The sequence below is a fragment of the Haliotis rufescens genome, unplaced genomic scaffold (assembly GCF_023055435.1).
Source record: "Haliotis rufescens isolate VD_foot unplaced genomic scaffold, xgHalRufe1.0.p SCAF_52, whole genome shotgun sequence".
NCBI classification, from domain to species: domain Eukaryota; kingdom Metazoa; phylum Mollusca; class Gastropoda; order Lepetellida; family Haliotidae; genus Haliotis; species Haliotis rufescens.
The window spans coordinates 1,917,582-1,944,333 of NW_025964246.1; the positions used below are offsets into that span (position 1 = coordinate 1,917,582).

The 26,752-nt window shown below is 41.8% G+C and overlaps 1 protein-coding gene across 13 annotated transcripts in view; it reads left to right on the forward strand.

Annotated features, from left to right (window-relative positions):
- LOC124124053 (peripheral plasma membrane protein CASK-like) overlaps positions 1-26,752 on the forward strand; it is a 507,943-nt gene that overhangs the window by 210,317 nt on the left and 270,874 nt on the right. The window lies entirely within an intron of this gene.

Sequence of the window (26,752 nt, forward strand, 5' to 3'; positions counted from 1 at the left end):
AATAAGCCAGCGTGGCTTTCGATGATGTTATCGTTAAGATGAGTTCAGTGTTAAACGTGGCACATGTGTTTCATGGCAGTAGATAACATAGATGAAGCTTTTGGAGTAATAATTTGGTTTCTGGTTCAAGATGATGACAGTCCACATTTTTTTTCATTTTTTTTGTGTTTTATGGATTTGGACGACCAGAGCAAAAAGTCCACAATCCTAAAAGAGATTAAGAATGAAGAAGCACTGCTGGTATTATTAGCAGTATTTCATAATCTTCGTTTATTTGCCCTATTCCATATTTGATGGATAAAAAACAGTGAAATATCAGACTACTAAAATCATTACAAAAATAAAGTAACTATTTATTATTTTATTATTTATTTAATCAAATGCATTTTTACTTTTGTATCTGCCCATTGCAATCTTCAGGGGAAAACCATTTTTGAAAAGCTTTGTAAACATCCGGGGCGGTCGGGTAGCCTAGTGGTTAAGGTGTTTGCTTGTTGTGCTGAAGGCCCTGTTCGTTCCCCAGATGGGTACAATGTGTGAAGGGGCGGTCGGGTAGCCTAGTGGTTAAAGCATTCGCTCATCACGCCGTAGACCCGGGTTCGATTCCCGACATGGGTACAATGTGTGAAGCCCATTTCTGGTGTCCCCTGCCGTGATATTGCTGGAATATTGCTAAAAGTTGCGTAAAATCCAACTCACTCACTCACTCACTACAATGTGTGAAACCCAGTTTGGTGTCCGCCAACGTGATATCGTTGGAATATTGCTAACAGTGGAGCAAAAACAAACTCACTACTAAACATCCTGAGCTTTAAGAGAGAATTACCATATATGTTTCCCACTAAACTGACCATCCCAAACCAATTCATGCTGAATAAAATAAATATGATAAACTCCACAAGGCTGAATGGTTTGCTGAAACTCATAAACAATGAACTGAGGTGTCCTGACATGAAGCCTGTGTTCATTTTCCCCTGTGGGCATTCCGGGGCAGAATGCGTTGCCTGGTATTGCTCAGAGTAGGAGATTAGGGTGGTGTAATCTTTCATATCTCATTCTGCCTCGAGATCGGCAGGCATCGGGATGATTTCAGCCAGTTGGTTATCCTGAGGTGTTAGTCTTCATGGTTCGGCCAGTTTGTTATCCTGAGGTGTTAGTCTTCATGGTTTGGCCAGTTTGTTATCCTGTGGTGTTAGTCTTCATGGTTTGGCCAGTTTGTTATCCTGAGGTGTTAGTCTTCATGGTTTGGCCAGTTTGTTATCCTGAGGTGTAAGTCTTCATGGTTCGGCCAGTTTGTTATCCTGAGGTGTTAGTCTTCATGGTTCGGCCAGTTTGTTATCCTGAGGTGTTAGTCTTCATGGTTTGGCCAGTTTGTTATCCTGAGGTGTTAGTCTTCATGGTTTGGCCAGTTTGTTATCCTGAGGTGTTAGTCTTCATGGTTTGGCCAGTTTGTTATCCTGAGGTGTTAGTCTTCATGGTTTGGCCAGTTTGTTATCCTGAGGTGTTAGTCTTCATGGTTTGGCCAGTTTGTTATCCTGAGGTGTTAGTCTTCATGGTTTGGCCAGTTTGTTATCCTGAGGTGTTAGTCTTCATGGTTTGGCCAGTTTGTTATCCTGAGGTGTTAGTCTTCATGGTTCGGCCAGTTTGTTATCCTGAGGTGTTAGTCTTCATGGTTTGGCCAGTTTGTTATCCTGAGGTGTTAGTCTTCATGGTTTGGCCAGTTGGTTATCCTGAAGTGTTAGTCTTCATGGTTTGTCCAGTTTGTTATCCTGAGGTGTTAGTCTTCATGGTTTGGCCAGTTTGTTATCCTGAGGTGTTAGTCTTCATGGTTTGGCCAGTTTGTTATCCTGAGGTGTTAGTCTTCATGGTTTGGCCAGTTTGTTATCCTGAGGTGTTAGTCTTCATGGTTTGGCCAGTTTGTTACAATGTGTGAAGGGGCGGTCGGGTAGCCTAGTGGTTAAAGCATTCGCTCGTCACGCCGTAGACCCGGGTTCGATTCCCGACATGGGTACAATGTGTGAAGCCCATTTCGGGCGTCCCCTGCCGTGATATTGCTGGAATATTGATAAAAGTGGCGTAAAATCCAACTCACTCACTCACTCACTCACTACAATGTGTGAAACCCAGTTTGGTGTCCGCCGACGTGATATCGTTGGAATATTGCTAACAGTGGAGCAAAAACAAACTCACTACTAAACATCCTGAGCTTTAATATCTTTTCATATCTCATAGCTTTTCATATCTCATTCTGCTTGGAGATCGGCAGGCATCGGGATCATTTGGGCCAGTTTGTTATCCTGAGGTGTTAGTCTTCATGGTTTGGCCAGTTTGTTATCCTGTGGTGTTAGTCTTCATGGTTTGGCCAGTTTGTTATCCTGTGGTGTTAGTCTTCATGGTTTGGCCAGTTTGTTATCCTGTGGTGTTAGTCTTCATGGTTCGGCCAGTTTGTTATCCTGTGGTGTTAGTCTTCATGGTTTGGCCAGTTGGTTATCCTGTGGTGTTAGTCTTCATGGATTGGCCAGTTTGTTATCCTGAGGTGTTAGTCTTCATGGTTTGGCCAGTTTGTTATCCTGAGGTGTTAGTCTTCATGGTTTGGCCAGTTTGTTATCCTGAGGTGTTAGTCTTCATGGTTTGGCCAGTTTGTTATCCTGTGGTGTTAGTCTTCATGGTTCGGCCAGTTTTTTATCCTGAGGTGTTAGTCTTCATGGTTTGTCCAGTTTGTTATCCTGAGGTGTTAGTCTTCATGGTTTGGCCAGTTTGTTATCCTGTGGTGTTAGTCTTCATGGTTCGGCCAGTTTTTTATCCTGAGGTGTTAGTCTTCATGGTTTGTCCAGTTTGTTATCCTGAGGTGTTAGTCTTCATGGTTTGGCCAGTTAGTTATCCTGTGGTGTTAGTCTTCATGGTTTGGCCAGTTTGTTATCCTGTGGTGTTAGTCTTCATGGTTTGGCCAGTTTGTTATCCTGTGGTGTTAGTCTTCATGGTTTGGCCAGTTGGTTATCCTGAAGTGTTAGTCTTCATGGTTTGGCCAGTTTGTTATCCTGTGGTGTGAGTCTTCATGGTTTGGCCAGTTTGTTATCCTGTGGTGTTAGTCTTCATGGTTTGGCCAGTTTGTTATCCTGAGGTGTTAGTCTTCATGGTTCGGCCAGTTGGTTATCCTGAAGTGTTAGTCTTCATGGTTTGGCCAGTTTGTTATCCTGAGGTGTTAGTCTTCATGGTTCGGCCAGTTGGTTATCCTGAAGTGTTAGTCTTCATGGTTTGGCCAGTTTGTTATCCTGAGGTGTTAGTCTTCATGGTTTGGCCAGTTGGTTATCCTGAGGTGTTAGTCTTCATGGTTTGGCCAGTTTGTTATCCTGAGGTGTTAGTCTTCATGGTTTGGCCAGTTTGTTATCCTGAGGTGTTAGTCTTCATGGTTTGAAATTGGCTGTATCCTCCAAGCAAGAAAACAAAATAGAGCCAAACTATTAGATGAAGTAGTTTGTTGTTGGTTGGTTTGTTGTTTAATGCCACACTCAGCAATATTCCAGCTATATGGCGGCGGTCTGTAAATAATCGAGTCTGGACCAGACAATCCAGTGATTGATATCATGAGCATAGATCCACTCAATTGGGATCGATGACATGCATCAACCAAGTCAGCAAGTCTGACCACCTGATCCTGTTAGTTGCCTTTTACGACAAACATAGTCGCCTTTTACGGCAAACATGGGTTTTGTTGTATTGAGTTGCTTCATATAAAAGTACCCGTGCTGGAATGTTTGTTTCAATGGTTTTTGAGCACCTTGACTTTGCTTGTGGCACTCACTCACTCACTCACTCACTCACTCACTCACTCACTCACTCACTCACTCACTCACTCAAGGGGTGGTGGGGTAGCCAAGTGGTTCAAGCGTTTGCTCGTCACGCTGCAAGCCCGGGTTTCATTCCCGACATGGGTACAGTGTGTGAAGCCCATTTCTGGTGTCCCCTGCCGTGATATTGCTGGAATATTGCTAAAAGCAGCTTAAAACCTCACTCACTCACTTTATGGTAATTTTGGCTAAAGATATAGCGACCTATTCTTGTCACACGATGGATTGAGTGGTCTGCCATTTGCCTAGATCGATGCTCATGATGTCAATCACTGGATTGTCTGGTCCAGACCCGATAACTCACTGACTGCCATCATATAGCTGGAATATTGCTGATTGTGGTTTTTAAAAAACAAAAAACAAAACTCGTTATCCTCAAAGACGTTTTTGCGAGCATGACATCTGTGCATCCCAGCTGGCAATGTGACCGGGAGACAAGCACAGATTGTAATGTTGACTGCTTAACAAGAGGATCGCATTAACGTTAATACCAACATGCTGCAATAATACTCCTTTGTGGCCAGGCGATACCTTGTGGCCAACTATAGATTTCCTCTGACACGGTGCGCCAACAATACAGGGAGAGTAATTATATCTGGCCAGACAGTATCGGCTGCTCTTGTTAGGGCTGGTAATTTGGGTGTTAATTCGGAGCCCATTTTGGTCTACAGACTTGCATGGTGTCCTCATTAGGATTCCGATGCCTTGGCACTTTCCAGCCAACCGTTCATGTACACCTGGTCACATTGTCATTGGACTGATCTGATAGATTTGTTTTGTCACTTTGATGGTTATAGGAATTAGGGAGCATCCATTTGATTTGTATGGGGCTGGGTAGGACTCTTTTTTTTAACAATCTATTTTTACCCCAACTGTATCCCCCAAACTAATTTTTGGCTGTGGGGTAGTGTAGTAGAGCGATTGAAGCGTTTGTTCGTCACGCCGCAAGCCCGGGTTTGATTCCCCACATGGGTACAATTGGAAGCCCATTTCTGGTGTCCCCCGCCATGATATTGCTGGAATATTGCGAATGGCGTAAAACCATACTGACTCACTTTACTTTGGGGTATTTTCCACTAAACAAACTATTCATTTCAACCCCCCCCCCCCCCCCCAGTACCTCCTGATTGTCTGTACAGTGCACAGTGCACATTGGTCCTGAAAAAAGTGGTTGGATGGTTGACTGTTGGGCAGCTTGACTCCTGTCAGTGGCACAGGGATCCGTTTACCGGGGTTATAATAATGTAGCACCACGAGCATTCTCTCGAAATGGAATCTGGCACATTATAAATGGACTTATCATTAATAACAGGCCATCAGTGCCCCTGCCTGTTTCTTTGTGGGGCTTCCAATGCTGAACAGATACCACTACTTCCCTATGGGGATTCCAATAGAATGGGTTTCCAGTAACCCATGTCTGTTGCCTATAAAGATCATTGACCTGACAGGCAAGGGCTTAGCTGGTTACAATTTGTGACCTGGCTTATAGGTATAAGAGAAAACACGCCTCTGAGGTTTTGGTTGAAAATGTTAAGGATTTCCCCGACTCCTCAGTGTTTACATTTTCACCAAAAGTGAAGGGTAGTGTTTCTCTGGCTTAAATTCATAAACCATCAAAAGAGTTGAATTTAAACAAAATATCCAATTGACATTTGAGGCAGGGGGGCACGGGTGGCCCAGTCGTCTAAGGTGCCGCGATTTGTGCAGAGTTGCATCCCTTGGGCACGCCAGAAACCTATGATTGTGGGTTCGAATCCCGGTTCAATTGAGTGGATCGATGCTCATGATATCAATCACTGGATTTTCTGGTCCAGACTTGATTATTTACAGACTGATGTCTTATAGCCGGAATATTGATGAGTGCGGCGTTACACAACAAACAAACAAATACCAGGTTAACCTCCAAAGAGGTTAGTACAAGCTAGGAAGATACATACAATACAATAGGCAAAAGTGGCAGTAGGTTTATAGTTTGTAACCACTGTTACAGCTGCCCTGATATACCCAGAGCTACAGATAAGCAGCGTATTTGCATAAAATAACCCCCAAATATATTCAAAACCCAATTACTTTCAATTAACTTGCATACAGAAACGCATGCATTAAATGAAAAACTCAAAAGTATAAAAACAGCACACATAAATACCGAATGAAGCTTTTTCAGCATGCGTACAAAGGAGCTAATTTCCAAAGCACGATTTACGAGCATATTTACTTTCCGTGTCAAGCCTACATATTTAGAACAGTTATATACATCTAAAACATTATTTCATTTTTTTTAAATCTTAAAATGTTCAAAATTTTTAGGAAAAACCCAATAGAGTGATGAATAGATGAGTGAAAAAGTAATGGTGACCAAATGAAAAATGTTATAACCCAATTAAAATCGAAACCCTAGAGTAAAAACTCAATTGTTCCAAAAGCTATCTGCAACTCTGCATAGCCCTGATATTTCTGGACTATTGCTAAGTGTGATACCGGGGGTGGTCGGGTAGCCTTGTGGTTAAAGCGTTCACTTGTCACAACGAAGACCCAGGTTTGATTCCCGACATGGGTACAATGTGTGAAGCACATTTCTGGTGTCCCCATGACATTGCTGGAATATTGCTAAAAGAGGCGTAAAACAATACTCACTCACTCACTCACTCACTCACTCACTCACTCACTCACTCACTCACTCACTCACTCACTCACTCACTCACTCACTCACTCACTCACTCAGTGTGAACATTTGCTCATTCACGATGGTGGTGAAACAGGACGATTGAGAATGGTGGGATGAGAATGGCATTGCAGCCATTGAGGATGTCCCGGCATGTTTTCTGGGAGCAAACATTTGGTAGAAATGAAGTCTTCAATTTGATTTGGTACAGACGTAACTTCGTTATGGTGACAGTTATTGGAGATGAGTTATAAATAATTTTTCTTTTGACCACTAGGTGGCTGTGTATGGTTGGTTTGCAATCATACGACCATTGATTACCTTGGCCAACAGTTTTTAATTTAACGGTTTGTGGATACGGCTGACCGGAGTCAAACATTGCAGTCAGAAAATAATTTTAATTAGAGCCTCACTCGAGTTTCTTTTGATATCGAATATATTGTTACTAGTCGATAATAGTTTTACACTCAACTCTTTGAATTTTTTATCAAAAATTGATATCTAAGGAGACAAGGTGTGATTCTTTCATCCAAAATCATTCTTCCAAATTCTTTAGTTTGTTAACAGTAATAACCAGGGTCTTGAGTGTAAAAATACAGCTGATTGTGATGTCATGGTAACTGATGACATCAATGACCAAAGCATTGTGATGTTATTTCATTGTAGCGAGACCGCCTCCGTGGTCTAGTGGTAGAGCGTCCGCCCGGAGAGCGGAGGGTCCGAGGTTCGATCCCCTACCGCGTCATACCAAAAGACGTTAAAAGATGGTACTTGTTGTTACCCTGTCTGGCGCTCGGCATTAAGGGGCTAAAACAAGGACTGGTCGGCTCGGAGTCAGTATACTGTATCTGAGTGGGGTATTCATGTTAAACTGCGGCATGGTATCTCAGTGAGCTAGCGCTATAAATCGGCATCAGTCCGGACTAGGACAAGCAGCCACACAAACACACACACGCACATGCACATCACTATATAAAGTGCAATAATCTTGGATGTGACGTTAAACCCCATTTCACCTTACCTCATTGTAGCGATTTCTCACCCAAGCATATCGTCTGTGGAAGCCAGTTTTAGGTTATAGATGGTTTTACCTGCCTATATTGCATCATCTTTAATAATGGATCAGAAAGATGAAAAATGATTCAGCTTAAAAAACTTACAAAAACTGACTTATACCTTTAGATGATACTTCAGCAAAGGCTTCTTATATGTAGGTCTTCTGGAACATCCAGTATAGAGACTGGCAACAATGCAGTATACGACCCGTGAAGATTCCAGGGTAGAATGGGTCTTCAGCTACCCATGCTTGCCGTAAAAGGTGACTATGCTTGTCGTAAAAGGCAACTAACGGGATCGGGTGGTCAGGCGAACTGACTTGGTTGATACATGTCATCGATCCCAATTGCGTGGATCGATGCTCATGACATCAATCACTGGATTGTCTTGTCCAGACTCGATTATTTACAGACTGCCGTCATATAGCTGGAATATTGCTGAGTGCGGCGTTAAACAACAAATCAAACCAAACCAAACCAAACCAATGCAGTATACTGGGTGTAACTTACAGGACTTGCACTAATTGGTTCAGACTGCCAGCTTACAGTGGCACTCATTTCACAGATCTCATGTGCCTCTTCCATCCTTTGGGTCAGTTGTGTTCGGGCAGGTTACCCAAACTCTATCCTCAGCCCTTGGATCCCCTTTCTGATCAAGCACCTGTCTACCATTATTAGGGTTAGGTACCCCTTTCTGATCAACCACCCCTTCACGATCTTTGGGGTTGGGCACCATTTGCCAATCAAATGCCCCATTACGATCCTTAGAGTCAGGCACTCCTTTACGATCCTTAGATTTAGGCACTCCTTTCCGATCCTTAGAGTTAGGCACTCCTTTCCGATCCTTAGAGTTAGGCACTCCTTTATGATCCTTTGGATAAGGCACTCCTTTACGTTCTTTCAAGTTAGACCCTCCTTTACGATCCTTAGGGTTTTGCATTCCTTTATGATCCTTAGGGTTTGGCACTCCTTTATGATCCTTAGGGTCAGGCACTCCTTTACGATCCTTAGATTTTGGCACTCCTTTCCGATCCTTAGATTTAGGCACTCCTTTCCGATCCCTAGGGTCAGGCACTCCTTTCAAACCTTAGATTTAGGCACTCCTTTCCGATCCTTAGAGTTAGGCACTCCTAAATGATCCTTAGGATAAGGCACTCCTTTACGATCCTTCGAGTTAGGCACTCCTTTACGATCCTCAGGGTTAGGCACTCCTCTACGATCCTTAGGGTTAGGCACTCCTCTACGATCCTAAGGGTTAGGCACTCCTTTACGATCCTCAGGGTTAGGCACTCCTTTACGATCCCTAGGGTTAGGCACTCCTTTACGATCCTTTGGGTTAGGCTCTCCTTTATGATTCTTAGGGTTTGGCACTCCTTTACGATCCTTAGAGTTAGGCACTCCTTTATGATCCTTAGGGTTAGGCACTCCTTTACGATCCCTAGGGTTAGGCGTTCCTTTACGATCCTTAGGGTTTGGCACTCCTTTATGATCCTTAGGGTTTGGCACTCCTATAGATCCTTAGAGTTAGGCACTCCTTTATGATCCTTAGGGTTAGGCACTCCTTTATGATCCTTAGGGTTAGGCACTCCTTTACGTTCTTTCAAGTTAGACCCTCCTTTACGATCCTTAGGGTTAGGCACTCCTTTCTGATCCTTAGGGTTAGGCACTCCTTTACGATCCTCAGGGTTAGGAGTTCCTTTATGATCCTTAGGGTTAGGCACTCCTTTACGATCCTTAGGGTTAGGCATTCCTTTCTGATCCTTAGGGTTAGGCACTCCTTTACGATCCTCAGGGTTAGGCGTTCCTTTACGATCCTTAGGGTTTGGCACTCGTTTACGATCCTTAGATTTAGGCACTCATTTACGATTCTTAGATTTAGTTCCGAGTTATGGGGTGGGCTATCTATCTCTTTTAACAAATTAATCCAATGTGATTTGAGGCACTCCTTTACGATCCTTAGGGTTAGGCACTCCTTTCTGATCCTTAGGGTTAGGCACTCCTTTACGATCCTCAGGGTTAGGCGTTCCTTTATGATCCTTAGGGTTAGGCACTCCTTTACGATCCTTAGGGTTAGGCACTCCTTTACGATCCTCAGGGTTAGGCGTTCCTTTACAATCCTTAGGGTTAGGCACTCCTTTACGATCCTTAGGGTTAGGCACTCCTTTACGATCCTTAGGGTTAGGCACTCCTTTATGATCCTTTGGGTTAGGCACTCCTTTATGATCCTTAGGGTTAGGCACTCCTTTACGATCCTTAGGGTTAGGCACTCCTTTACGATCCTTAGGGTTAGGCGTTCCTTTACGATCCTTTGGGTTAGGCACTCCTTTATGATCCTTAGGGTTAGGCACTCCTTTACGATCCTTAGGGTTAGGAGGGTAGGGTCGGGTAATAGGGGGGTTGGTACCCGGGTAGTAAATTTGGACTCGTCCCAGCCCTCAGAACATATACCTGTGCCCTAACACTTCTGATGCTTGGTCCTGAGTTGATTATTAACTGTCTGCTGTTCCATAAGACCTGTGAAGATTCCGGGGTAGAGTAGGTCTTCAGCAACCCATGCTTGCCATAAAAGGTGACTAACGGGATCGGGTGGTCAGGCTCGCTGACTTGGTTGATACATGTCATCGATCCCAATTGCGTGGATCGATGCTCATGATATCAATCACTGGATTGTCTGGTCCAGACTCAATTATTTACAGACCGTTGTCATATAGCTGGAATATTGCCGAGTGTGGCGTTAAAAACAACAAACCAACTAAATATTTTCCCTCTCACTTGACAGCGTGAAACATTCTCTTGGTGAGTCCAGGAAAGAAAATTGAAACAATGGAATGTGATCAAGAGGATTTAATGTATTGGTCCACTGGGAAAGAGCACCACTTGCTTGTGTCCAGGGCATTCTTTAACGAGATATAAATGACATATTTGTCATCCCGGCTTGTGTGTGACAGGAATAGATCCTTGATCAAGAAAACAGCACATTATGTTTAACTCACAGGTTTTTGAAACTCAGTTGACATTTTCTCGTCTCAGGAAATTTTTTGGAGCGTGGATAGATTAGTGGATTTATGTCTGGCTGATGGAAGGCTGCAACGAATACACTATGAGGCGAACAGGATACGTATCACAAATATAGAGTAACCAATACGAATATTAATTCATGAATACAACAACAAGTCGGCAGCTGATGTATTATTTGTTATATTCAGTGAAACAATGACATAAATTATTTGACATGGTTTGTTAATTATTAATATATTATACATTTACAGTGGTCCCTCGCTACAACGCTACCAATGGGGTCCAAATAATTGGTGGGCGTTAGAGACGATGAGCCGTTTAACCGAGGCCGAGGCGGGGGAGCGCGCTCGGCAAATCTCAAATCATCAATATGTGTTTATCTCATATCACGTCAAAATAGTTTATATTTTTATGGATCTAGATCTACCTGTAATATCATTCATTTATTAAATCTGTAACATTTCACAATGTCTGAAATACGTATTCCATTTCAATTTATCATTTTTTATCGATAAATTAAAAAATTATTCTCTATTTCCCGCGATGTTATTGAAAATAAAATTCTCGGACACACATTTCGACAACGGGTCCGCATCGATAATGTCAAAGAGCAAAATAAAGACGTTTTAAGCAAATCTTTAAATATATTATACAAAGTGATAAATAAAATCAACAAAAATATATCTAAAAGTAATCAAACTTACATCTAAGTTATTATTTCCATCGTTTCGTGCGATCGCATGTAATGTAAGTCAAATGACATCTTGAATTCTCGGCTCGGACACAACGTTTAATGCAAAAATATATGCATGAAAAATCTTTGTCACAGCTCGTAACCTAGCACGATACATTCGCGAAGTTCCATATTTTTAATATATATCGTGATTTCCTGCTTAAAATGTTCAGAATAACACGATTTAACAAAAAATCTTTCGCCAACTTCTGAAATTTATCAAACACGAGCTTGGTATCACAGCTATAATTTGATTGGCTGCCTGAGGTCACATGCTCAAAATTGACCAATCACGAAACTTGTAGCAGATTTCGGCAAGAAAGCATCATTAGAAACAAATTTTAATCCAATGAAATCGCTTGTTATAACTATGGAAAAAAACCAGGCGATGTTACGAAAGCGCGATTACGAAATGAATGACCGCCGTGTTGTGACAGCAACTACATGTGTGTGACAGTGTTGCCTCAAATTGGATTGCCCACTAATTAAGAATATAAACTTTGCTTGTGGTTCTCTTTTATTGCATGCATGTGTTCTAAGATCAAAGGATGTATAGTGTGAAAAGTTAACTAGTAGAACAATCGTATTTCCGGGACTTGCCGCGGATATTTTCAAACAGATTATTAGAACTCCATTCAGCGATAAACAGTTGATTATGCAATGAGAAGCGTTATGTGCAAATGAACAATGAACAACAATACAATTATGTATTTGTAAAACTCTCAGTAATAAAAGTGTACATAAATTTTGGGAGCCATGCGTTACCACGCGTAGTAACCGAGGTAGCGCTTTATCGAAGAGCACAATAGCGAGGGATCACTGTATATACTGCACTTATCCAGGTAGTATCTGTTCAGATGCGACAATGACCACTGACAATACTGTCAAATTAAATGGTATAAGAGTGTTGTCTTTTGAAGAAATCTATGCATATAATATGTTCTTATGGATATTTTTATGTAAATGCACATGCTTGCATAAATATTCGATTCTAGTGGCCACGAATAACAAATTCAATTCATGAATGGATACAGTTTGATTCACCGAATACGCGAGTGAATCGAAACAGCCCTTGTAAATACTAAGGGTTGTTAATGACGGGTGTTAATGACATGTTTGTTAATGACATGTTTGTCAATGACAAAGATTGTTTATGATGTGCTTGTTGATGTCTAGGGTTCATTTGTTACCAGGGTTCGCTGATAATGATGGTTAGTGTTTTAGGGATTTGAAAATGCTAGTGAATACTGATTAGGGGAACTAAGCAAGTCTACATTTCGTGAAATGGACTGATCAGCCATTTCTGATGTTCATACTGTCAACCACTGGTTTAACAGCTCTGGACTGGAACACCATTGGGAAACCAGTGTGTTGAATTTATGCAATGTCACAGTGTTTTAGTATATCGATATTATTCTGGTTGTGTTATGCCAAAAAACATTAAAGTTATTTGTTGTTACCCTGCCTGGCATTCAGCATTAAGGGGCTAAAACAAGGACTGGTGGCTCGGAGTCAGTATACTGTGTCTGAGTGGGGTATTCATCGTTAGATTAGGGCAGTAAACTTGAATGCCATTTCACCTCACCTCGACTCACCTTGACTCAATTCACCTTGACTCACCTCACTTCACTTCGACTCACATCACCTCACCTTGACTCACTGCCTCACCTCACCTCGACTCACCTCAATCGACTCACAACACCTTGACCCACCTTACCTCACTTCGACTCACCACCTCACCTCACCTCGACTCACATCACCTTGACTCACATCACCTCGACACACTTCACCTCACCTCACCTCGACTCACCTCACCTTGACTCACATCACCTCGACACACTTCACCTCACCTCACCTCGACTCACCTCAATCGACTCACATCACCTTGACTCACATCACCTTGACTCACATCACCTTGACTCACCTCACCTCGACTCACCTCTGATTGACAACTCCATACTACCACTGTCAAATCTCCTGACAATATTCTGAAATATTTCAAATTCGAATAAGCATCATGCAAGAAATCCAGTGAGCTGCAATTGATGAAGTTGTTTCATCTTGGGGTGTTTGGGCATCACTGCCTTTGGCGTCGAATAAGACATTGAATCATTACAGTCTGCCGAAAGGACGTCTTATTTCTAGCGCTGTCGATTATCAGACAACAAGCAGTAGAGATGAAGGGCACGAGAGTCTTTGAGAAACAATGCCATTGGTTTCTTTGATGAAAAAACATCTTTGACTAGAATAGTCAAGATGATTATTTTCTAAACCAAATTACAGGAAAATCAATCATGTATTTATTTTGGTATTCCTTGTGTGAAGAATAATGATGTTCACTATTCAATGCCAAGGATGCAAGCAATGCTTTCTAGTTCACTTAATTAGCTCGTAATGATTTCATAAATTTTATTTCATAATGTGTAATAGACAGATGTGACCTGATTTTGTGAAAGTTAATGGTTTATGTTTAAAACTCGTGGCAACCTGACGTCAGTTGAATGCAGTGTCGCAAAAAATTAAAGGTGACATTATTTATGTTCTTGATAACATCTTCCATTGTTAATGATGACATCATCCATTGTTCAAGGGAACATTGTTCATGACATCATCCATTGTTCATGACATCATCCATTGTTAATGATCACATCCATTGTTCAAAGGAACATTGTTCATGACATCATCCATTGTTCATGACATCATCCATTGTTAATGATGACATCAACCATTGTTCAAAGGAACATTGTTCATGACATCATCCATTGTTCACGACATCATCTATTGTTAATGATGACATCAACCATTGTTCAAAGGAACATTGTTCATAACATCATCCATTGTTCGGGGGCACGGGTGGCCCAGTCATCTAAGGCGCCACTATTCACTGTGCAGAGTTGTGTCCCTTGGGCCAGAAACCTATGATTGTGGGTTCGAATCCTGGTTCGCCCCGATTAGGTTTCTAAGTTTGCCAGCACCATACCCGTGCTTGTCGGTTTCTCCAAAGACGTGAACGACTGAGACTATGACTTGGGGGCTTCCCTCAAACATTAAGCTGACATGCTGTTAAAAGCGGTGTTAAACCCAACTCACTCACTCACTCACTAACTCACACAAGAGCCTTCTGCAGTGCCACTAACTCTCTCTGTTGCCAGCATTGCTTTGTTGGACCTTTGCTATATTCATGGGACAATGTGCCACCAGTAAACCAACCCACAGTGTACACTTAGAATTCCTTCATGTAGCGACCCATGAAGATCCGGGGTAGAATAGGTCTTCAGCAACCCATGCTTGCCGTAAAAGGCGACTATGCTTGTCGTAAGAGGCGACTATCAGGATTGGGTGGTCAGGCTCGCTGACTTGGTTGATGCATATCATTGTATCCCAATTGCGTGGATCGATGCTCATGACGTCAATCACTGGATTGTCCTGTCCAGACTTTATTATTTTATTGCTGAATGCGGCATTAAACAACAAACAAACAAACAAAACGCACGCCTAAGGGGTGCAGCTCTTATACCATCTGCATGGCAAACTGATTGTTAAGCAATTGTGTTTAAGATGTTATGATCCATCAATTTACTCTTACTTCTTCAATCTTATCCCCCGAAAGTATTCCCAACCAATTTTGCTTCTCTATTCTAAAACTATTTGGTACCTCCCCTCAATGATCTTGTTAAGATGTGGCTCTGATTTGAAAGATCGTTGCCTGGGTCAAGACCGACATTCTAATTATCTGTAAACTAGTGTAAGAATGGGATTGTATGAAGTTGGTCCCTGTGGTGTATTTAGCTGCAATATATCAACATAGGGCCGCTTGGATGTGCTCTTGGTCTTGACTGTTTCAATTTGTTAAGAAAGTTGGGTTAGCGGATGAAAGACTTTTCAGAGACAAGGGGACTGTTTTAGCCAAGTTCTGAATTGTTGCTAGGTGAACAGTATGTTATTGCTTTGCCAATAACTGGTAAGTGTGACGTGTTTACTTCTTTGAGATGTTATTGATTTGTTCTTGCCTCTCTGATTGGACTGATTGAATCTGCTCGTGTGTATTTGAGTGAGTGAGTTAATTACGATTAAGTCATGCCACTTGTAGAGTGATTACGTGGACGGGCGGATGATAATGTCAGCAGGACCGCTTCTCTTGTCTTGTGGAAAGAGCGTCTGTCCGAGAGCGGAAGGTCTGTGGTTTAATCGCCAGATGTGTCGTACCAAAAGATGTTAAGTATGGTGCTTCTTGGTCACCTCCCAGGCTTTATGGGGATAAAACACGTACTGTTTGGCTAGGAGTCCGTATACTGTGTCTGCGTCAGTTATCCAAGTAAACTGCGGCATGGTGTCTTGGTGGACTGGGACTAGAACCATCAGTCACACGTGCACATCTTTAGCCTAATTTTACCACATCTTGGTATTCCGGGGTAGAACAGGTCTTCAGCAACCCATGCTTGCCGTAAAAGGCGACTATGCTTGTCGTAAAAGGCGACTAACGGGATCGGGTGGTCAGGCTCGCCGACTTGGTTGATGCATGTCATCGATCCCAATTGTGTGGATCGATGCTCATGATATCAATCACTGGAATGTCTGGTCCAGACACGATTATTTACAGACCGCCGTCATATAGCTGGAATATTGCTGAGTGAGGCGTTAAACACCAAACCAAACCAAAAACCAAATCTTGGTAATTTTAGCATGAGCTGCAGATCTTATAAGTCTGTGGTTGGTGATATATGTTGTTGCAGAGTGATGATGCTCAAACCTTGCTAACCTTACTTATCCCTTGGTTGGTGATATATGTTGTTGCAGAGTGATGATGCTCAAACCTTGCTAACCTTACTCATCCCTTGGTTGGTGATATATGTTGTTGCAGAGTGATGATGCTCAAACCTTGCTAACCTTACTCATCCCTTGGTTGGTGATATATGTTGTTGCAGAGTGATGATGCTCAAACCTTACTAACCTTACTCATCCCTTGGTTGGTGATATATGTTGTTGCAGAGTGATGATGCTCAAACCTTGCTAACCTTACTCATCCCTTGGTTGGTGATATATGTTGTTGCAGAGTGATGATGCTCAAACCTTGCTAACCTTACTCATCCCTTGGTTGGTGATATATGTTGTTGCAGAGTGATGATGCTCAAACCTTGCTAACCTTACTCATCCCTTGGTTGGTGATATATGTTGTTGCAGAGTGATGATGCTCAAACCTTGCTAACCTTACTCATCCCTTGGTTGGTGATATATGTTGTTGCAGAGTGATGATGCTCAAACCTTGCTAACCTTACTCATCCCTTGGTTGGTGATATATGTTGTTGCAGAGTGATGATGCTCAAACCTTGCTAACCTTACTCATCCCTTGGTTGGTGATATATGTTGTTGCAGAGTGATGATGCTCAAACCTTGCTAACCTTACTCATCCCTTGGTTGGTGATATATGTTGTTGCAGAGTGATGATGCTCAAACCTTGCTAACCTTACTCATCCCTTGGTTGGTGATATATGTTGTTGCAGAGTGATGATGCTCAAACCTTACTAACCTTACTCATCCCTTGGTTGGTGATATATGTTGTTGCAGAGTGATGATGCTCAAACCTTACTAACCTTACTCATCCCTTGGTTGGTGATATATGTTGTTGCAGAGTGATGATGCTCAAACCTTACTAACCTTACTCATCCCTTGGTTGGTGATATATGTTGTTGCAGAGTGATGATGCCCAAACCTTGCTAACCTTACTCATCCCTTGGTTGGTGATATATGTTGTTGCAGAGTGATGATGCTCAAACCTTGCTAACCTTACTCATCCCTTGGTTGGTGATATATGTTGTTGCAGAGTGATGATGCTCAAACCTTACTAACCTTACTCATCCCTTGGTTGGTGATATATGTTGTTGCAGAGTGATGATGCTCAAACCTTACTAACCTTACTCATCCCTTGGTTGGTGATATATGTTGTTGCAGAGTGATGATGCTCAAACCTTACTAACCTTACTCATCCCTTCCTTAGCAGCATCTGTACAGAGATTTTGTTGACTGGCACAAAACAACAACAACAACAAAAACAACAACAAACAAACAACAACAAGCCCAGAAACCTATGATCACTTGACTCTTCTTGCATCAATTAAGAGGTTGGGGTGGGGTGGGTAGGGGTGGGTAGCCTAGTGGTAAAATGTTTGTTCAGCAAGGCCAAGGCCCGAGTTTGATTCCTTAAATCAGCAAAAAACAACACTCACTCTTGCATTAATGCTTCTAGCCTAAGAGACCCATGAAGATCCAGGGTAGAATAGGCCTTCAGCAACCCATGCTTGCAGTAAAAGGCGACATGATTGTCGTAAGAGGGGACTAACGGGATTGGGTGGTCAGGCTAGCTGACTTTGTTGATACATGTCATTGTATCCCAATTGCGTGGATCGGTGCTCATAATGTCAATCACTGGATTGTCTGGTGCGGACTCAATTATTTACAGACCACCATCATATAACTGGAATATTGCTGAGTGCGGCGTTAAACAAACAAACAAACAAATCTAGCCTAAGAAAATATGAGATTGCTGTCCAAAGACGGACAGAACAAGCTCTTCAGTCAGTTTATCTCAAAGACAAGATAACAATTACATCTAAAAACAATGTTTTGTGGTAAAACAATATCTGTCAATTACAGACTGGTTTTGTTTCAATTTGAATTCAGTGATTTTTGTTAGTTCTACGGGTAACAGCCTGACAAAGTATAATAGGTTTATTGTCCGAAGGCTGACATTGATTTGGTTGTCTCAGGACATGAGAGTGTATTTTCTGATTCAGAAAATATTTCGTTGTCACGTTAATATCAGTGTCACCTCAATCATACTGACATCAGTTCAGATCCAGGGTAGAACAGGTCTTCAGCAACTCATGCTTGCCGTAAAAGGCGACTATGCTTGTCGTAAGAGGTGTCTAACGGGATCGGGTGGTCAGGCTTGCTGACTTGTAAGGTCGTTGACGGGAGGGTGCAGATTTTGGATTTGGGTGCAGTGGATTTTGATTATCCTTATTGATAGTTTCATTGGTGGTGTTGAAATGCAGCATTTAGATTACATGTGTCTGGTGTTACATTGCTGGTGTTGAAATGCAGCATTTAGATTACATGTGTCTGGTGTTACATTGGTGGTGTTGAAATGCAGCATTTAGATTACATGTGTCTGGTGTTTCATTGGTGGTGTTGAAATGCAGCATTTAGATTACATGTGTCTGGTGTTACATTGGTGGTGTTGAAATGCAGCATTTAGATTACATGTGTCTGGTGTTACATTGGTGGTGTTGAAATGCAGCATTTAGATTACATGTGTCTGGTGTTTCATTGGTGGTGTTGAAATGCAGCATTTAGATTACATGTGTCTGGTGTTTCATTGGTGGTGTTGAAATGCAGCATTTAGATTACATGTGTCTGGTGTTACATTGGTGGTGTTGAAATGCAGCATTTAGATTACATGTGTCTGGTGTTTCATTGGTGGTGTTGAAATGCAGCATTTAGATTACATGTGTCTGGTGTTTCATTGGTGGTGTTGAAATGCAGCATTTAGATTACATGTGTCTGGTGTTTCATTGGTGGTGTTGAAATGCAGCATTTAGATTACATGTGTCTGGTGTTTCATTGGTGGTGTTGAAATGCAGCATTTAGATTACATGTGTCTGGTGTTACATTGGTGGTGTTGAAATGCAGCATTTAGATTACATGTGTCTGGTGTTACATTGGTGGTGTTGAAATGCAGCATTTAGATTACATGTGTCTGGTGTTTCATTGGTGGTGTTGAAATGCAGCATTTAGATTACATGTGTCTGGTGTTACATTGCTGGTGTTGAAATGCAGCATTTAGATTACATGTGTCTGGTGTTACATTGCTGGTGTTGAAATGCAGCATTTAGATTACATGTGTCTGGTGTTACATTGGTGGTGTTGAAATGCAGCATTTAGATTACATGTGTCTGGTGTTTCATTGGTGGTGTTGAAATGCAGCATTTAGATTACATGTGTCTGGTGTTTCATTGGTGGTGTTGAAATGCAGCATTTAGATTACATGTGTCTGGTGTTTCATTGGTGGTGTTGAAATGCAGCATTTAGATTACATGTGTCTGGTGTTTCATTGGTGGTGTTGAAATGCAGCATTTAGATTACATGTGTCTGGTGTTACATTGGTGGTGTTGAAATGCAGCATTTAGATTACATGTGTCTGGTGTTACATTGGTGGTGTTGAAATGCAGCATTTAGATTACATGTGTCTGGTGTTACATTGGTGGTGTTGAAATGCAGCATTTAGATTACATGTGTCTGGTGTTTCATTGGTGGTGTTGAAATGCAGCATTTAGATTACATGTGTCTGGTGTTACATTGGTGGTGTTGAAATGCAGCATTTAGATTACATGTGTCTGGTGTTACATTGGTGGTGTTGAAATGCAGCATTTAGATTACATGTGTCTGGTGTTTCATTGGTGGTGTTGAAATGCAGCATTTAGATTACATGTGTCTGGTGTTACATTGGTGGTGTTGAAATGCAGCATTTAGATTACATGTGTCTGGTGTTTCATTGGTGGTGTTGAAATGCAGCATTTAGATTACATGTGTCTGGTGTTTCATTGGTGGTGTTGAAATGCAGCATTTAGATTACATGTGTCTGGTGTTTCATTGGTGGTGTTGAAATGCAGCATTTAGATTACATGTGTCTGGTGTTTCATTGGTGGTGTTGAAATGCAGCATTTAGATTACATGTGTCTGGTGTTTCATTGGTGGTGTTGAAATGCAGCATTTAGATTACATGTGTCTGGTGTTTCATTGGTGGTGTTGAAATGCAGCATTTAGATTACATGTGTCTGGTGTTACATTGGTGGTGTTGAAATGCAGCATTTAGATTACATGTGTCTGGTGTTTCATTGGTGGTGTTGAAATGCAGCATTTAGATTACATGTGTCTGGTGTTTCATTGGTGGTTTTGAAATGCAGCATTTAGATTACATGTGTCTGGTGTTTCATTGGTGGTGTTGAAATGCAGCATTTAGATTACATGTGTCTGGTGTTACATTGCTGGTGTTGAAATGCAGCATTTAGATTACATGTGTCTGGTGTTACATTGGTGGTGTTGAAATGCAGCATTTAGATTACACGTGTCTGGTGTTACATTGCTGGTGTTAAACTGTTGGTGTTACATGCAGTCTTTTTATGACTGCAGATTGCTATTCTGGGTTATAGTACTGTAGGGTTACACTGGGTCAGACAGGCATAACTTACTTACGACTTACGACAACTGACAAGCATGGCTTACTCCAGACTTATGACAAGCAAAAAGCGTGTCATTTTCTAGACTTTTGACAAGTGTGTCTTACTGAAGACTTATGACAAGCGAAAAGCGTGTCATTTTCTAGACTTATGATGAGCGTGTCTTACTCAAGACTTACGACAATCAACAAGTGTGTCTTACTCAAGACTTACGACAATCAACAAGCATGGCTTACTCAAGCCTTCGACAATCAACAAGTGTGTCTTACTCAAGAATTACGACAATCAACAAGCCTGTCTTACTCAAGACTTTCCACAAGTGTGAATTACTTAAAACTTACGATGAGCGTGACTTTCTCACATCTCACAAGTGTCCATTACTCAAGACTTACTCAAGACAAATGACAAGCATGACTTCCTCAAAAGACCCAATCTGTCCCTGTTTCATTCACAACACCTGTCCCCGCCGTGATATTGCTGGAATATTGCTAAAAGCGGCGTAAAACCATACTCACTCACTCACTCACTCACTCACTCACAACACCTGTCTCACTGAATGTCAAACTGTTTCCTCAGAAGTATGTTCTTCGTGTCAGAATTTTCATGATAAAAATGGGAGTTAACAGATAGGACAGTTTTAAGTTTGAATTTCTATTTTTCCAAAGATTATTCCCAATATTCATTGCATCAACTACAAGAAATTAGGCAGGCTTCACAAGTCTGAAGACTCCCCTGGCGGCCATGTTTCATCCTTTGTGAGGCAATGTCCATCATGATGGATGGGAACAGAAGGTTTTTAGGAAAAGTTGAACCTGCGGCCAAATCTATTGAAATGCATGTGACAGTACGAGCGCTGATGACGAAGAACCCGCCGTCAAGGACAATTCCGATAATGGAGAGGAGGATGCTAAAATAGCCCTGTCAGAGCGAAGAGGGAAATGCTTCGTTGGACTTTCGACATCATGCCAAAGAATTCTACCCCAAAAAAGAATGAAATTTGAATTTCGTTGTTTTTGTCTGGTTTAAGTCTTGAAGGCAATTTTGACAATCCCAGGGGGGTTTAATCAAATTTGCAACCGAGTCACATGTTGGTCTTTTATCCGTGTTCAAAGGAGGGCGTTTTTTAGAGGAAATATATTTGAAGGTTGGGGATGGTAACCCTCCACAAGGCCGTGCTGCCTCCTCAGGCCCCTGATTTATGATACGTGTATTTCTGAACGTAAGTTGAAGACTAGAAAATCCATTTTAAGACCGCTAATGTTAGAATCTGTCAGCTGGTTTCATCAGGAGCTTTTTTTCTTCCGACTTAAGACGTATGTGCTTGATTTCGGAATTAATGTCATCAGGATTTTGAGGTGATGCTGTTGTGGATAATCATCTGTACCCGTTGGCATTACAATTAGTCTCGGAATAACAAAGTTTGTGACGCAAGGTCAATTATGTACATGAATCTTGTTCCAGTTTTTACCAATGCAAGGATTTGGGCTATAAGTGCAGGATCCCTCCAAACAGAATAATTTTTTTTACATGGACATCATTATTCTATTTTTTCCTTTTGTTTCTTTTTTGGGGAGAGGCACAATCTTTGGGTATTGACACAGTTCAGGGGGAGACATTGTATTTTGTTATTATGGTACACGGCGGCCATTTTGAAAAAGCAATCTAGGGTCATTCATCTGCCATTTCTTTTTCAATTGTAATGTAATTTGGTATTTTTAAGTTGGATGTGTAATACAACACATAAGTTCCAGGTTGATTTTTTGCAGTGTTTTGAATTTAGGCCATGTTTAGAAATTGTCTCAAAAAACTTATTAGCCTCTGTAACTTCTTCTCAGCAATTGTCAGACTGAGGGAGCTGAACTTTTGCACTTGTCTTCCTTCTTTTAATAAGGATCCATAAAGATCCAGGGTAGAATAGGTCTTCAGCAACCCATGCTTGCCGTAAAAGGCGACTATGCTTGTTTTAAAAGGCGACTATGCTTGTCGTAAGAGGCGACTAACGGGATCGGGTGGTCAGGCTGTCTGACTTGGTTGTAGCATGTCATCATATCCCAATGTCGTGGATCGATGCTCGTGATGTCAATCACTGGATTGTCTGGTCCAGACTCCATTATTTACAGACCGCCGTCATATAGGTGGAATATTGCTGAGTAGGACGTTAAACAACAAACAAACTAACCTTGTTGGAAGTGTTGACAATATGCCTCTTTTTTCAAGATCCTTTTGTGGGTAGTGAAATCAAACATGTTAGAATTGTCCATGTGTCTGTAAACAATCAAAATCTGAAGGCTAATAAGCAGGAGTTTGTGCGAATGATTTCAGAGTTGCATCATATGTTTCATCAGCTCCAGTTTCAGCAGCAGGATAATTGAAAGCTTTTTTCATCGGAATCACTTGGGAATATCAGTGATATTCTATTAAATAGATTGAATTTTAAGCCTTGTGTCTCAATTAGTTTTGCTGTCAAATGTACTGGAAATTAATAGTTTGAAATTTCTAGTTTTTGTTACGCTGTGAATCATTTTTGTGAATTTACGGTAAAACATTGCTGATCTTTTTAACGACTAATTAATCAATTCTATACATATTCTGACAATGTAGACACTAAATGTCTTCTCGCACATGTAGATAGTATTGACTGTCCACCCACATTTTGTCGACAACTGGTTATGCTATTGATGTATGGTGACCAGCCTTGGAGATCACTTAATGTCAACATTCCCTGTCAAGATCCGGGATATAATTGGTCTTCAGGAAACCATGCTTGTCGTTATGGCCAACTAACGGGATCAGGTGGTCAGGCTTGCTGTCTTGGTTGGAGGATGTTATTGTGTCCCAATTGCATGAACGATACACTTCGTGTTGATCACTGGATTGTCTGGTCCAGTCATAGCTGGAATATTGCTGAGTGCGGTGTTGGGCAACAAACAAACAAACAAACAAACAAAACAATGATGTCAAGATGAACCCAACACTGCGAGGGCACTGGCCCCCATTGTTTGGTATGTTTATTAATCTCAGTAGCAAGCTAAACGAGTGAACCGTCATGCACTTGTCTATATTCAAGGGTTGTAACATTTCAAATTAGTTTCCAGTGACTTTTCGATTTTCCCATATGTAGTCACTTTGTTACAATCCAGTATTCCAACAGTCTTATGTATACTCCTGTACTTTGTCAATGAAGTGACTTTCCTGCTGTGACTGTCCCTACTCCTTAACGACCCGTGAAGATCCGGGGTAGAATAGGTCTTCAGCAACCCATGCTTGCCGTAAAAGGCGACTATGCTTGTCGTAAGAGGCGACTAACGGGATCGGGTGGTTAGGCTTGCTGACTTGGTTGATGCATGTCAACGATCCCAATTGCGTGGATCGAGGCTCATGATGTCAAACACTAGATTGCCTTGTCCAGACTCGATTATTTACAGACCGCTGTCATATAGCTGGAATATTGCTGAGTGCGGCGTTAAACAACATGCAAACATAATGTTACATAGGCTTACAATGTAGATTTACGATATCGACAGATGACACAGAATTTTAATAGTCTTTTAGCTTTATGCCTTCTCCCTGTGACTGTCATGACTCCCTGAGCATAAATATTTCTGATCAACATTTTTTAGAAGTTGACAGATGACAAAGTAGACACAATTTTTGGATAACAACTTCTTTATTTTACTGTAATGGCTACATTTCAGTATAGATCCTTAGCAGCCTTGCTTGACAATGGTATAATGACCTATACTGAAAATTCAGAACCCTAAGTAACAATTTGCGGATAGAGACTGGCCGCTGGGGGGGCATCCCAGGCGAATATCGCACATGTAAGCTTTGCACCTCCCCAGCCATAGCCGACGAGTTCCATTACCTCTTTAGATGTGAATATTTTGACCAGCAAAGAAAAACATTAATTGATAATAGATATCTAAACTGGTCTTACATTATTTCCTTGAAGCATTTGATGTCAAATATGAGAGCTTGCAATCTTAAAAAACTATCTAAATTTGTAAAATACTCTCTGTTCTAAAGTTAACCACTGTTGCCATTTGATCACGTTGTATTTTTGTATATATGAATATGTTATTATGTTGCTCATAATGTTGCTCATATATCACCGGCTGGTTGATTGAATTCATAAAGAAATACTAAAGAAACATCGCCATGACAGTTAAATGAAGAAGTTATTGTCCATAAATTGTCTCTACTTTCTCCCTTAACATAGGTGAGGTGAGGTGAGGTGAGGTGAGGTGAAATGGGGTTTAACGTCGCGTCCAAGATTATTGCACTTATATAGCGACGCGCATGTACGTGTATGTGTTTGTGTGGCTGCTTGTACTAGTCCGGACTGATGCCGATTTATAGTGCTAGCTCACTGAGATACCATGCCGCAGTTTAACATGAATACCCCACTCAGATACAGTATACTGACTCCGAGCCGACCAGTCCTTGTTTTAGCCCCATAATGCCGAGCGCCGGAAAGGGTAACAACAAGTACCATCTTTTAACGTCTTTTGGTATGACGCGGCCGGGGATCTACCACTAGAACACGGAGGCGGTCCTCCCTTAGCATAGACTTACAATAGTCTTGGTGTTATATATGCTGGCCCTTTCACTGACTTAACTTCCATGACTTCAAAAACTTGCAAAAGACTTAGAGCTTTATATCGCTTACCTTTGGAATTTGAATTTGGAAATTGGAAATTGCTGACTGTTCGTATTTTATGAAGGAGTAAAATATGTCTTTGTGGCTTAGTCTGAAGTTTGAACAAAAAAGGAAGGTCCAATAAACAATTAACAGATTACTGGAAAGAAAATTGCTTTTTAAAATGGCGGAGACGCGAGACACCTGAAGCCAGCTTCCGAGGACCAATGTTCCTGGAATAGTCACACGAGCATAATGATCATATTTTCTGCTCATTTTGTTCAAAGAAGTTTGCATGTCCCAATTTGGTTTTAATGGTTGTTTGGTCGAGGATAACTAATGTTCGTCTGAATCCTGTTGTTGCCGATATAATGAAGCTGCTTGCAGCCTTCTGCTTGAAACACACCTAATGACAGGTTTCTCGAGTCTTTGTGACTACACGACTGGGGAGACAAAATGGGTTCTTTTTCAGGTTTTGTCAAACACTCGATTTTAATTCAGGCGTTGTGCAATTAGAAGCAGGCTACGAGAACACAGGGAAATACAGTGCACAGGAGACTTTCATTCTGACTTTCATTTAAGCATTCATTTTGACTTTTCGGGGCGGTCGGGTAGCCAGTGGTTCAACGTTCTGTCGGCATGAGACCCGGGTTCGAATCCCGACATGGGTACAATGTGTGAAGCCCATTTCTGGTGTCCCCTGTCATGATATTGCTGGAATATTGCTAAAAGCGGCGTAAAACCATACTCACTCACTCACTGGAATATTGCTAAAAGCGCATAACACTCACTCACTCACTCACTCACTCACTCACTCACCCACACACCCACACACCCACTCACTCACTCACTCACTCACTCACTCACTCACTCACTCACCCACCCACCCACCCACTCACTCACTCACTCACTCACTCACCCACCCACCCACCCACCCACCCACCCACTCACTCACTCACTCACTCACTCACTCACTCACTCACTCACTCACTCACCCACCCACCCACCCACCCACCCACCCACCCACACACCCACACACCCACTCACTCACCCACTCACTCACTCACTCACTCACTCACTCACTCACTCACTCACTCACTCACCCACACACCCACACACCCACTCACTCACTCACTCACTCACTCACTCACTCACTCACCCACCCACCCACCCACCCACTCACTCACTCACTCACTCACTCACTCACTCACTCACTCACTCACTCACTCACTCACTCACCCACCCACCCACCCACCCACCCACCCACCCACTCACTCACCCACGTGTATCTCCCTTTGTTCTTGTAGTCTGCTTCTACTTGAGCAACGGCTGAATTAGAATTGAGGATTTGATTAAACCTGAAAAAAACACTTTGCCCCATAGACAGCTGCAACATTTGCCTTGACGTTGTAATTAACGTTGTTTCTCTGTCTAATTAGGGCAACTATTAAATTCTAGATTAAACAACATCATTAACTGACTTGAGTCTCTAATTTGCAGAATAGACCAAGCTTTATCACCCTTTAAGGATTATTTTCTTAGTGATGAGACCGCCTCCATG